Below are 14,268 nucleotides of genomic sequence, written 5' to 3' on the forward strand. Positions count from 1 at the left end.
TGTGAAGACTTGGCAAGGCTACAGGACAGCAAGTCCTGCACTCTGCTCTTGGGGCTCCAGCCACAAGGACAGGAGACTCCTGTCAAGGACAGTGAAAAGCAAATGCCACAGTCTGCCCTCGAGGGCAGCTGCAGAAGATTTGCCTTGGGAAGGCCAGGGGTCACCAACTGCTCTGCTCTGGCCACGAGCTCACCTGCAGGAGTAATACCTTGGGAAAGCTCTGGGTCAGCAAGGAACGAGTGGCTGTGCGAGGGCTCCTCACAGCACCGCTCTCTCGCGTCCTCTCTCGTCGTGTGCACCGAGCACTGTGGAGTGTAACTGTAACTTGTAACTGCCAACACCTCTGCCAGAGCGTGTCACCAAGGGCCCTTGGAATCCCTGTCCCGTTCCATTCCACGGTGACCATGCTGCACGGTGTCACCAAGGGCCCTTGGAATCCCTGTCCCGTTCCATTCCACGGTGACCATGCTGCACCCTGTCACCAAGGGCCCTTGCACACACTGCCACCTGCCCTGGGGCCACCCCGTGCCCACCCAAAGTGGCCCAGGTTGGAAGGAATCCCTGGCCCCAAGTGTCTGAGACAGCCCGACGGGATCTTTAGGAATGACTCAGACCATCAGCCAACGCTGCCCTGCTCTGCAGGCTCAGGGCAGCAGAAGGAGCCCCCACGGGCTCTGCAGGAGCTGGCAGAGGCTGCCCAGCAGGGAGGCCATGGGGCACAGAGCCCCAAGGCTGCCCAGGGCCCCACGGCACAGGGGCCGTTCCCAGCCCCAATGCTCCTGGCCTGGCCTGGGCTGCACAGGGGCTGTGGCACCATGGCTGGGCCAGCACAGGGCCACAAAGGGGCCCCGCAGCCGCTGCCGGGGCTGGCAGCAAGTCCGGGCACAGACAAGGAATTGCTGAGCATGGCCTGCGCTGGCCAGGGCTGACTGTGCCAAAGGCAGAGCTCAGCTGCTCTTGATGCCTGCAGGAAAAGTCAAGAGGCCAAAGAGCCTCCATGGCTGTGCTGGGGACAGAGGCTGGAGGAGGGAAATGCAGGGAAGCTGTGGCATGGGGAGGACATGCAATTCCAGCAGACACCTCAGCCTGCAAGGTGCTCTGCTCTACCTCAGCTCCTCTCTTAGATATGCCAATCCCAGCTCAGCACCTCAGGGTACTGGGGCCCAACAAGTAGAACATGCCTGTTCATGGAAAGGGGAGCAGGTTTCAATATCTCTCTGTTCCATAACATACAAGCAAATCTTTATTATCTGGCTCACTGGAGAACTTTGAAGAAATGGTAATGTTTTCCCACCCAGAACAGGAATTTCCTGGCTCTACTGCTTTCTTCTACTGATGGCAGGAGAAGAAATACTCATCTTCCCCTCTACCTCTGCCACCAACATTCAGTATAATATTTCATGACGCGCTTCCTTTGGGTGTTTCCAGGACTCCTGGTTAAATGGCCCTATCTAAGGACATCTCTTCATTTAGAGCAGCTGCATGTATGTCCTTCCCATTGCTCCCAGATTTCCTCCTGCAGCTGTTCTCTGGTCATTCCAATGCATCTCCTTTAAATGGCTTCATGCTTTGAGCTTTTGGGAGTTTCCCAATTTTTCAGAAGTTTAAATAACTCCTTACTCAGCATCTTATTGTAAGTTTTACCTATCACCTCTTCTTATGCCTTTGTCTAAAATCCTGCCTTTATGGCAATGCCTTGTAGATGGTGGACATGTCAGATGCTGCTGGGATGTCACAAGGAGCAGAGGGAAGGGTTTTGCTTGATTCAATTTATCATATTCACATTTTTTGATGTTGGCCATGAAGAGAAAGTTTTCAGTACCCTCCTACCCCTGCCTCTGTGCGAACTGGCCAAGGAGAGACCGGGCGGGGGCGGCAAAAGTCTGCAGGCGGTGCCAAGGAATCTGATGGGGCAGGGCGGGGCGCTCCCAACCATGGCTGGGCGGGGGCCGCGACAGACAGGGGCAGGGGCAGGGGCAGGGGCAGGGGCAGGGGCAGGGGCAGGGGCAGGGGCAGGGGCAGGGGCAGGGGCAGGGCAGGGGCAGGGGCAGGGGCAGGGCAGGGGCGGGGAGAGAGGGGATGCGAGAGTGTGCGGCCGTGCGAGCGGGAGCGGCGGGGGCGGTGGGGAGCGGTGGTGTCTGAGGAGCCGGGCGTGTGTCCCTGTGTCTGTCTCTCTCTCTGTGTCAACGAGGCCCGAGGGCGGGCGGCTTCGTGCCGGCCCCGGGCGCCTCGGCACCGAGCCCCCGCGGCCCCCCAGGCTCCTTCCGAGGACCGAAGACCTCTGCGGGCCCTGAAGGAACCGGCCCCAAAGCGGCCGCCCGCTTGCCGGCGGTGCTGCCGGCGGCGGGCCGGGCCGGGCCGAGTCGCACCGGGGCCGGCGGCTGCGAGCTGATTTCCGCCGCACGGACGGGCTTCTCTTCCCCGCTGGCCCCGCTGACATTCTCTTCTGCGGGGCAGGGCTGTGTCGGCTCCCGGACGGGGGGCGGGGGGCACTGGGGACGCCGTTTCCACAGTTCTGCACCTCAGGAGACCCCAGCACAGGGCACGGGCTGCCCGTCGGCTCGCCTGCGGGTGCTCTGCATAATAAAGGAAACTGAACAAAATCTGCCAAGAAAATTTCTTTTTCGGCTAAGTTTCTCATACCAGGCAAATAGAAGAGCCATTCTTTCAAGAAAGGAGAAAATGGGGGGGAATAAAACCCTAAAGACAAACTGAATAAAACCCCAAACCAAAAAAATCTCAAAACAAAACACAAAACCCAAAGGAAAAAAACCCAAAAAATCCAAAACAAAACCAGAAAACCCAAAACAAAAACCCTGCACCTCACCTGCCCTCCAAAAAACCACCCCAAAAAACGAAATACAACCCAGAAAAATACAAAAATATGTGTTAGTCTTGAAAGTGGGCGGTTTATGGGCTGGGATGGGGCTGCTAGAGCTGTCCGGCTCTGGGCTGTAAGGAGGCTGTGAGCTTCCCCTGGCTCCAGGGCCGCCGGTGCTGGGTCGGCACCCTTGCGGCAAGCGTTGTCAGGGGGCAGCAGGTCTACTCTTGCTCCAGGCAAGCCTGGGGCAATCAGGTCTACCCGTCTCCGGAGCCATCAGGTCTACCAGGATCTGGGGACTCCCGGCTCTTGGCGGTGCCCGTGCCACGGGCAGTGACGGGTGACACCAGGTCATCCCCAACTCCGCGCCGGCCCAGGGTTATCAGGTCTACCCAGCTCCAGGGTCACCTGGTTCGTGGCAGGACCTTCATGGCCAGGGTCAACAGGTCTACCCCGATGCTGAGTGACCGTAAGGTGTTGTGGCCAGGACAACAGGTCTACCCTGGCTCCGGGGCTGCTGGGTTCATTGCAGTGCCCTGGATGTGAGCGGTGGCGGGGGACAAAAGGTCTACCCTGGCTCCGGGCCGGCCCGGGGCCATCAGGACTACCCCTCTCCACGGCCGCCGTGCTCGTGGTTGCGCTCAAGCTGCGGGTGGGATTGACAGCTAGCAGAACAGAATGGTTGGAAAAAGATCTGCCACCACCAGACACCAGACCACACCCAACAGGGTCACCCACCTCCTCTTGTCTATGGACGGTAATTAGGGGACCTGAAGACTTAAAACTAATTTTAAAAAACTTGCTAGAAGCTGATATACAGTAAGGTAGTAATAACCATTTCTGAGTTAAAGTACCACGGTAAAAGTTTAAACACTTTGTAATTCTTTAATAAGTGTCCTTTAGCCAAGCAGGTCAACTGAAGAAAGTTTTAGTTAGAATATTATTAAGTCTCACTTAGTTGCTAGGAATTAAGAGAATTACCCAAAGAAGCTAACCCTCAAAAGCCAGAGACTGTAAGTTGATGCGGGCTTAAGCCCGATCAAAGAAATAGTGGAGGGATTTATTATGAAGAAAACAGCCTTGCTGAGACATTTCGGTTTGGGCTAAGTACTGACATTGAAATATTAATTAGCGAATTGCTCCTGGGAATCACCTACACCCCCACCCACACTACCATTCTAGGACTGGGATGCAAAATAGAGAGACCAGTGGAATCACGGGAGGGGGTTTTGGGGATGAAAACACCCCTAAGTGGAAGGCTGGGCACAGTGGAGGGGGCTGGATGGGTGCGCTGCTTGGGGAAAAGGGAACCACATCCCTGGTCTGTGTCTGACCTGTCACCATAGCCTGCAGGGGACCAGACTGGACTGGGCTGTGGGAAGCAGGAACAAAGGAACAACTCTTCCTGGTGTTCCCAGGAGGGAAGGACAGGGGACAGCTGCTGCTGCACTTTGGCAGCAGGCTCTGCACATGCCCTCACCCTTCGGCTACCAGGACTTCAGACACAGACTGCACACCTCTTCACCTCCAGCTACCAGTGTGCCACGGAGACTCCAGGGACAGACTCTGCAGCCTTCTCACCCCTCGGCTACTGGGAAAAAGCTACAAAAGCGGGGGCAAGCTCCGTGTTGAGCTCCCTGCCCAGCTGATCTTTATAATAAATAGCTGAACATTAATAAAGGCATGAGCCCTGATTACTACACGAAGCCCCCCAAAATTTCACTAAAAAGCCCCCAAATCCCCTAAAAATCAGAAGAAGAGCCTCCAGAACCCCAGAGAATCCCACAAAATCCCAGTGGAACCCACTAAAATTAAAAACAAAAAACCTCCCAATAATTTCAATAAACCCTTTAAAAAGAACCCCTTCCAAAACGACAATAAAGTCCCCCAAAATCCAAAACTCCCTACATCCACAAAACGCCCTCAAAACCTAATAATTCTCCCAAAAGACTCCAAGAATTCCCCCTTAACTCCCAAGAAAATCCCCCCAAAGTCCACAACCACCACCAAAATCCCCCCAAAATTCCCCCAGACTCACTGGGGGCTGTCCTGGGTCAGGGGGCACCAGCCAGTGGAACAGGAGCAACTTCAGGGGCCCTTGGAAATTTGTGGGGAGGGGGCACCATGGAAGATCCTCCCAAAAATGGGGGAAGGGGGAACCCCTGTTGTGCCCCCTCGCCCCGAAACGCCCAGACCCCATTCAGGGTGGGCATCAGACTGCCTGGGACCCCCAGATCTCCATAGGACCCCCTCCAGGAACCCCAATCCTCCCCAGAGCCCCTTCAAGGTTGGCCCAGGACCCCCTGAGAGCCCCCAGACCCCAATTGGGCCCAGCCTAGGATGTCCCCTGAGACCCCCCCAGACCGTTCCCAAGACCCCACCCAGGACCCTTCCAGGACCCTCCAGACCTCTCCCCAAACCCAACCTGGGACCCCCCAGCCTCTCCCCAGATCCCTCCAGGACCTCTCCCAAAAACCCCCAACCCCCCCCAGACCCTCTCTGGGACCCTTCCAGATCCCCCAAAGCCCCTCCCCAAAACCTCCAAAACCTCCTAGGACGCCACCAGGACCCCCCAAACCGCTCCCCCAACTCCGCCCAGACCCTCCCAAGACCCCCCCTCCAGGCCCCTCTCAGGACCCATCCCCACCCCCCAGGTCCCCCCACAATGCTCCAAGACCCCTCCCCAGACTCTCCCTGACACCTCCAGGACCCCTCAGGATCCCCCACCCAAGAGCCCTCCAGGACGCCCAGACTGCCCCGAGGACTCCTCCATGAGCCATCCAGGACCCCCCAGAGCCCTCCCTAAACTCCCCCCGGATCCCTCCCCAAAGGCCCCCGATCCCCCCAGGACCCCTCCCCAGCCCCCCCAGCCCCTCCCAGCCCCCGGCCCCTGTGCGGAGCCCCCTCCCCAGCGTTGCGGCCCCCGCGGCTCCCGCGGCTCCCGCCTCTCCCAGCGCCTCCCCCGCTCTGGCAGCGCCGCCCGCAGGGCCCGCCCGAGCCCGGGGGGCGGGGCCGCCGGGGGAGGGGCGCCGCTCCCGGCTCCCTCTGATTGGCTGCAGCCGCGCGCTGATTGGTTGGTTCGGCACGGGGCGCGCCGCTATTGGCTGGAGGAGCCCGCGCGCGCGGTGCAGGCGGGAAATTGTCAGGGGAGCGCGGCTGAGGAGGGGCTGAGGTGGGGCCGGGGAAACTGAACGGGGGGTTTGGGGCGGCTCGGGGAGAAATTGGGGATTTCTGGGGGAACTGACAGGAAATAGGGGTGTGTCTGGTGGGTTTGGGGCAATGAGGGGGCTTTAGGGAGCTTTGGGGGGAGCTTGAGAGCTTCTGGAGCGTTCTCCGTTGGGTTTAGGGGGATCTGAGGGTAATTGCGGGGGTCCGAGGGGACTTTGGCGGAGTTGTGAGAGGAACTGGAGGGATCTGGGGGTTCTGAGGTGGCTCTGGGGTCAATTTTGGGGTAAAGTGGGGGGACCTGAGGGTAATTTGGGGGCTTTAGGTGGGTCTGGGGTGGATTTGGGGCTCTGGGGACACCTAAAGGGGTGCCAGGGGGTGAAGGGGTCGCAGCCCCCCAGACGCCCCCTGAAGCCCCCCTGTCCCCACAGAGGGGTCCCGGCCCTGGCGGTGCAGGACCCCCGGCCCCAGCCCAGCATCTCCATCAACCACCTGAACCGGGACACCAAGGAGGACGGGGATGGCTGGGGGGTCCTGGGGGCTCTGAGAGTGTCCGTGCCTGTCCCCAGGGGCTCAGGCTGTCCCCTGGGTGTCCCAGAGCTGGAGAAGTCCCTCTGCGCCGTTTCCTCGCCGTTTGGGCAGATTTTGGACATTTTGGTGCGGCGCAGTCTCGGCCTGCGGGGCCAGGCCTTCCTCACCTTCAGGGAGATGAGCAGCGCCACCAACGCCCTGCGCTCCCTGCAGGGCTTCCCCTCCTGCGGCCAACCCGTGGGGAGACAGCGACTGGGGGAGTTCTGGCACTGGGGAAAGAACTGCAATGCTGGGGAAAAACCGCCAAACTCTGGCCTCAGATACCCCCAAAGTCCAACTTGGAATCCCACCAAACTCATTCACCCTGAACACCCCAAAGCTTCCCTTTCTATGACAAGCCCATGGTAAGACAGAAATGCTGGGTGAAATCCTGGAATTCTCATGGAAAAAACCCAAAATCCTGAGGAAAAAAAACAAACCCAACCAGGATTCCCCCCAAAATCCCATCAAGAATCCCTGAAATTGAGTTGGAAACACCCCTAAATCCAACCAGGAACCCCCCAAAGCTTCCCCTTCTATGACAAGTCCATGGTGAGACCCAAATCCTTGGGAAAATCCTGACATTTTGGGAAAAAATCCTGAAATTCTGGGAGAAATCCTGAATTCCTGGGGGAAAAACTCAAAATGCAGCCTCAAATATCCCCAAAATCCAACCAGGAACCGCCCCAAAGCTTCCCCTTCTACCAAATGTCCATGGTAAGAGACAAATCAGAGTAGAAGTCCTGGGATTTTGGGAACAATCCTGAAATTCTGGGAAAAACTCCAAAATCCTTGGGAAAAAACCCAAATCCAGCCTCAGTTATCCCTAAAATTCACCCTAACGCCCCCCCCCCCCCCCCCCACCCGCCAAAGCTTCCCCTTCCGGGACAAACCAGTGGTAATAGCAGAATCTTCAGGCAAATACCCAAATTTTGGGAAAAATCCTGAAATTCTGGGACAAAAGCACAAAATTCAATTGGGAACCCACCCAAAATCCGTCCAGGAGCCCCCAAGAATTCACCCTGAATCTCCTAAACCTTCCCCTTCTACCCCACAGTGAGACCCAAATTCAGGGAAAAATCCACAGATTCTTGAAAAAACAGGAAATCTTGGGAAAAAGCCTGAAATCTGGGGAAGAAACGGAAATCTCACCAGAAATCCACCCCCCAATCCCCTGGGAATGACCCCAAATCCCTGCTGGAACCTCCCCAATTCCTCTGAATTACCCCAAAATCCTGCTGAAATTCCCTGAATTCCTTCTAGGACTTGCCAAAATCCCTCAAAAACGTCCCTGATTGCTTCTGGAACTGCCCCAGATCCATTCTGGAGCATCCCCAAATCCCTCCGAACTTCTGAAAATCCCTTGGAAGACCCCAAAATCCCTCTTGGAACTCTCCCAGATCCCCTCAGAATTCCCCCAGATCCCTCAGAAAGCCCCAGATCCCCTCTGGAGCCTCTTCCAGATCCCCCCAAAATCCTCGGGAACAACCCCAAACCCCCCGAGCCGTTCCCAGCTCCCCCCGGAGTGATCCCAAATCCCCCCGGAGCCAGCCCAGGTCCCCTCTGGAAGCTCCCCGAGTCCCTCGGGAAGCCGCAGATCCCCGGGAGCCGCCGGGCAGCGCCGGGAAAGCCCAAAGCCCCGCGGCAGTGCCGCATCCCGGCCGGAGCTGCCCCGGGAGCCCCGCGGGGCCGGGGCCGGGGCCGGGATGCGCCGTCCCAGCGGATCCAGCGCGCCCGGCCGGGCTCGGCCAGCGCGGCCCAGGGCAGGGAGCGCTGGTGGGGCGGGAGCGGGAGCGGAGCGCGAACGGGACCAGCGCAGAGCCAAGGGGGGAGAGGCCCCGGCCCCACAGAGAGCGGGGCCGGAGCGCGGGGCCGGGCGGGGATGGCTCGGCGATTGTTCCGGGCGATTCGGGCACTCGCAGCGATCTCTGCGGGATTCTTGGGCTGCTTCTGGGAGGTTTGGCTGGGATTTTGAGGGAAGTTTTCGTGGGGATTTTTTGGGTGGATTTCCTCGCACTTCGGGTGGGATGTGATAGGACTTGGGGGCATTTTTTGGGGAATTTGAGAGGGGTTTGGTGGGATTTCGGCGCGGATTTTTTGAGTGTATTTGGTGTGGATTTTGCGGGGGTTTAGGGAAATTTTGGTCGGATATTTTGGGTGATTTGGTGGGATTTTTGGTGTGGATTTTGTGTGATTGGGGGATTTTTGGCTGCATTTTTGTACAAATTTTTCTCTGTGGATTCTGTGGGATTTTCATGGGGATTTAGTGGGACTTTTTGTGGGATTTTTGTGTGGCATTTAAGGGGATTTTGGGGGCGATTTTTATGGGGATTTTGAGGGATTTCTGTGAGCCTTGGGGTGATTTTTTGTGGATTTTTTTGGGTGAGTTTTGTGGGCTTTTGGGTGGAATTTTTGTGGAGATTTACCTGGGATTTTGTGTGGTTTTTCTGGCATTTTCAAGGAATCTACAGTGGAATTTTTGTGGGAATTTTATGGTATTTTTGGTGGGATTTTTTGTGAGGATTTTGAGTCGATTTCTATTGGATTTTGGGGAGTTTTGGGGGATTTTTTAGGAAGATTTTAGTTGGGTTTTGGGTGTTTTGGGGGGGATTTTTATGGGATTTTGATGATATTTTTGTGAGGACTTTTGGTGATATTTTTGTGAGGGTGAGTGGTGCCTTTGGTTCCAACCAACTTTCCTCCCCGAGCCAACGTTACCCACTCCCTCACACGTCCCCCCGTGCCTTCCCACTGCCTTGTCCTGTCTGGGCTTCCACAGCCCCTCATCCCTTCGTGGCCCCGTCCCCTCAGGGTCTCCCCCAGCCTGGCCAACCTGCCCCATCAAGAGGCACCTGGGAGCCCTCAGCATTCCAGGCAGGAGGACACGGATGGCGCTTCCTGCCTGGGACAGGGCTTGTGGCCATCTCCAGGCACCGCTCTCACAGAGATCCCCACAGCTCCAGCCCCTGCCCATCTGCTCTGTGGGCAGCACAAAGGCTTCAGCAGAACCACCAAAGGCCAAGGGGCTTCTGGCCATTTTCCCTGCAACCCTGCATGCCTGGGCAGCTTGCTGAGCCCAGGAACCCTTTTCTCCCTCTTCCCCTAGGCCCTGCAGAGCCTGGGCAGCAAAAGAAAGATCCTGGGAGTCTGTCTATTACAACACATCCTATATTTCTATGCTAAAGAAAAACAAAAAGAAGAAAAGAACAATCCTAAAGAAACGAAACATTCCTGCTGGCTCGAGTGGCCCCAGCAGACAGAGCCTCTGGGATCAGCTCTCTGCAGAGCTGCAGCAGCGCAGCCAGCCGAGCCCCGACAGACGAGGCCGTCTCCTCCATGCCCTGCAGAGCCGATCATGCAGGCTGTGGAAGCGGGAATATCGAGCTCTCTCTATTCCCTGGAGGACAGACAACGTTTGAACTGCCAGGCTCGCAACGGCGACACTGATGTCATTGGCCGTGTCTTCTAGGGCTGAAAGAGAGAGGAACAGCGCCATGGTCAGTTCCCGCATCTGAGGGGACCCGAGGAGATCCCTGTGCCAGGGCCATCCCAGCCGGCTCTGGCTATGGCCAGCAGGGAGCAGGGACCAGCTGGATCAGCCCAAAGCTGCTGGCCACGAATCCCGCAGGTGCCCTGAAAGCTCTGTGTGCTCTGTCCACGCTGCCCCTGGTCTGCACAGGGAGCAGAGCCCTCCACAGCCGGGGCAGGGCTCGCAGCTCCCCCGCCAGCCCTCGCTGGCAGCCCGCTGCCCTCACTCACCCTCACAGATGAGATGGAGCTCTTCCTTCCTCCCCCTCAGGTACCGCCCGGCCGTCCCTGGGAACACAGAGCCTGTCAGGCCCAGCGGCACAGCTCCCTGCCAGCGGCGCCGCCAGCCCTGTGCCCACACGCCCTCCTGGCCCGGCTCGTGGCTCACCCATGAACCTGACGGCCGCCTCTCGCAGGGGCTCCTGTGGGCTCTGCAGGTAGGGCAGGGCCCGGTGCAGGTGCTCGGCCACGCTGCTGCTGTCCTCTGCCAGCTGGAGAGAGCGACAGGAGGGAAGGGTTGGCCCCGCAGCCCCCCGGGCCGGGGCTCCATGGGCACCCGGCTCGGGCCGCAGGAGCCTGGAGCAGAGCCCGCGCGGCCTCGGGCTGCAGCAGCGGGCAGGGGCACAGCTGCCAGCCCGCACACCGAGCACCGCGCTCAGGGGCTGCTCCAGGCTGGGGCTGCAGCTTCCCGGCCCTCCTTACCAGGATCTCAATGAACCTCCACAGTTTCTCCTTCTTTACAGGCTTTTCAAGATCTCTCCTGTTCAGGAATTTGGCCACACAAAGCAGGGTTTCCCAAGAAGCCTGGAGAGCAGTAGAGACACGGAAATGGCCCCACAGCCCAGGATCAGCATCCCTGTGCCAGGGCCAGGAGGAGGATGCAGCCTGCCAGGCGCCAGGGCAGGAGGCAGCCAAGCCCCCTCCCAGGGCGACAGCAGCAGCCCGTGAGTCCTCACCTCTGCCACACTCTGATTCTCATCATGGCAGTGGAAGAAGAGTGGGAGCAGGCTGTGACACACTTGTGTCATCAGGAGCTTTTTCTCTTCTTCCACTACAGTAGACAGCAAGGCTCGAAATACAAACATGGAGATCCACTGCACATGCCAGTCATCCTGTGTAACAGGAAGGAAACAAGACCTTGGCATCAGCTGATTCTGGCCCACCTTGGCGCAGGCCTGCATCTCCACAGGGCACCAAGTGTCTGGGCAGCAGCCAGTGGCCGTGGCTGAGGGCACAGAGCCTTACGTGTTCAAAGAGTGGCAGGAGCACCTTAGCCAGCTGCAGGGCGATGGGGCTGGGTATTGGGGTGTCATTATCCAAGAAGAAATCACTAAGTAGAACAATGCTCATCCTGACCACATCACTATCATTTTCCTGCAGGAGCTCCCCGAGGCTTTCGGTCAGGCTCCGCATTCTTTTGGCCTGTGCGGAACAAAAGTGTGTGAAAGGCCACCCTGCTGCCACAGGGCCCAGAGGCCAAAGGCCTGTCCCGCAGCCCTCAGGCAGCTGAAGTGGGAGGCAGGAGAGCTGGGAGCAGCTGACCCAGTGCCTGAAGACCAGCAACTGTGTTCCCCAGCACCACGCTGCCTGCACGGCTTCAGCTGCTGCCCCCTCCTTACCATCGAGGGATTATCCCTGACCAAGAGGAGGGCTCTCAGAACCTGGCAGCGCATCTCCGTGTGCTCACTCAGCAAGTGCCTCGACAAGAGATCCATGATGCTGTCACTGCATGCACTCAAGTCCAGGCAATGCAGGACCTGAAAGGCACAGGGCAGTGACAGGGGACCCGGCCGGCAGGAGCCCAGAACCGCACAGGGCGGGGACCAGGCAGCAGCGCAGGGCGTGGGCACCATCCCAGGCAGCTGCGGCTACGAGAGGGCAGAGAGCTGGGAGGCAGTGCCGGCCTTCAGACTCACCTCCACAAGGAATGCCAGGGCAGGGAAGTGCCAGTATGGCATCTCTTTGCGGAGCAACTGAAGGAGATAGTCTAAGATGCTTTTACACTCATCGATGGATTCTTTGCCCATCTCCCTGGAAGGCAGAAAATGGCACTAAGATGTGGCAGCAGCTCTCTGGCCTCAGAGAGAAACAAACAACTTTCCCAGGCATCGCCTGAGAAAGTCTGAGAAGATCAGAGGAAAGAATGAAAAAACATTCTTATCTTAACATGCTGCACCTGGCATTGTGAACATTCGGAATATGTTACAGAGATTTGTCTACCAAAATGTGCTTTCTTAAGTAACTAATGGTATAGTGTTTAGACTAGAAAACACATTAAATCAACCTATATCATAACTATCTATAAGAACAATGGGTTTCTTAATAATAATTATTATTGATCGGACCTCTGAAATACATGGAGTCAGTGATAATTACTGGCCGGAGGCCCGCTCCTACGACACTAAGACCCTGAGTCGGGGGGGGAAGCCCCTCCCAGGACAGACTGATGCAGTTCTTGTCTTTACCCCCCACCCTGCAGGGGGACCTGGGCCCTTTGAGATGTGGCTGCTGCTGGGCACCCTCCTCTCCCAGCCTTTCCCAGTCTGCTTGGCTGTCCCTCGTCCCTCTGGCCCATGGCCATGGGGACTGAGTGGGATATCCCAGCCACAGAGCACAAATGCCGGGAGCAATGGGGAGAAGGGGGTCTCACCTGGCCAGCAGACCCACGGCATAAATGTGGGTGTCAGCACAGAGCAGCGTGTCCCAGCCACGCTTGCGCTCCATTGACAACACCACATCCTCATAGTCCATTTGGCACAGCAGGGACTTCAGGGTCCTCACTGCAAACCTGAGTGCAGAGCAAAGCCCGGGTCACACTGGGAGCACTGGCTCCTGCCCTGGCCATGTGGCAGGGACAGAAGGATTGGGATAGAGCACCTGTTGGGGCTGCTGGCAAGGCCATGTTCTTCCTGGCATCCCTTCCAGAAGGTATCCACCTCCTCTGGCATCTCTTTGGTGCTGAAGAACACTTGGAAGAGCAGATGCACAAATAACTGCGGGAAATGCTCATCCACTATATCTGGGACACAGCGCTCCTGAAGGATCTTCCACATCACCACAGTTGCCTGCAAAGGACGAAGCCCCCCGAGGCAGCGTTCAGTGCCAAGGTGTCCGTGGGACAGGGCCCGAGCGTGGCAGGGAGAGGCCCAGAGAGCCACAGGGGGAGCAGCGGGCCTGGTGGCCCTGCAGCTGTCCCTAGGCCAGCTTTCAGGCCAGTGCCTGAGGCAGGGAGATGCAGTGGGGAAAGGAGGATGGAGAGCTGCTGGACAGGTGGCCTTGGGGCCAGCAAAGTCCACTGGCAGAAACTCACAGCCAGGGCAAAGACAGTCATTCTGTTCCCATCGCAGGTGCTCATGCTGTGCTCTGGCCAGCTCCCCAGCACATCCAGGAGTATCTGCTGTGCCAGCTCTGCAGTCCAGGGTGTGCACATGATGGTCTTCCACATGGCCATGGCAGCTCTGCAGGGTTAGAGCTCTGTCTCAGGGCATCTCAGACACAGCACCGTGGTCTGGGCATCTCTAGAGGCCCGGGTTGACTGCCGGCTCTGCCTTTGCCCACTGCCCCTCTCCAGCAGCAGCCAGGCAGCCCAGCCCTGTGGGGACAGGCCCCTGTGGGACAACGAGGGAGCATGGCAGCAGGCTTGGGGCTGACATGCCAGGGCCTGGAAAGGGAGCAGCCAGAGGGCCCTGGGACTCTCTGTTGGTCAGAAACCTGGCCCAGGCTGTACAGGGCGATGGGTTGGGGTGAGCCCTGAGCCCTCTGGGCAGATGGGCCCCATACCTGTCACAGGATGGGGCCACACGCAGGAGTGTCATTACTGCCTCATTTGGCTGCGCTTCTGTGAGATACAGCAGGGCGTTGTCCAGCCTGTGCTCAGCAGAATCATTGGCCATGAGCCACTGGTGGATGTATCTCACCATGCCGGGCACCTGGAGAAGGCACAGGGAGACTTGGAAAGCTGCCAGAGGGATCAGCGTTCCCAGGGTCCCCAGAGAAGTGCTTCCCTTCCCGCCGCACTGTGATGGCCTCAAAGGCTCACAGGGGCCAGCACTAGTGGCTTGGAAAGCCATGTGACTCATGGGGCAATTGAAGCCTGGCCACATCTGCTTACTTGCTCTGCTCTGGGAACACCACTCTGCACAAGCAAATCCAGCAGGGCGGCACTGGTCTCATGTCCGAGGAGC

The sequence above is a fragment of the Lonchura striata genome, chromosome 37 (genome assembly GCF_050655825.1).
Source record: "Lonchura striata isolate lonStrDom1 chromosome 37, ASM5065582v1, whole genome shotgun sequence".
Taxonomy (NCBI): Eukaryota; Metazoa; Chordata; class Aves; order Passeriformes; family Estrildidae; genus Lonchura; species Lonchura striata.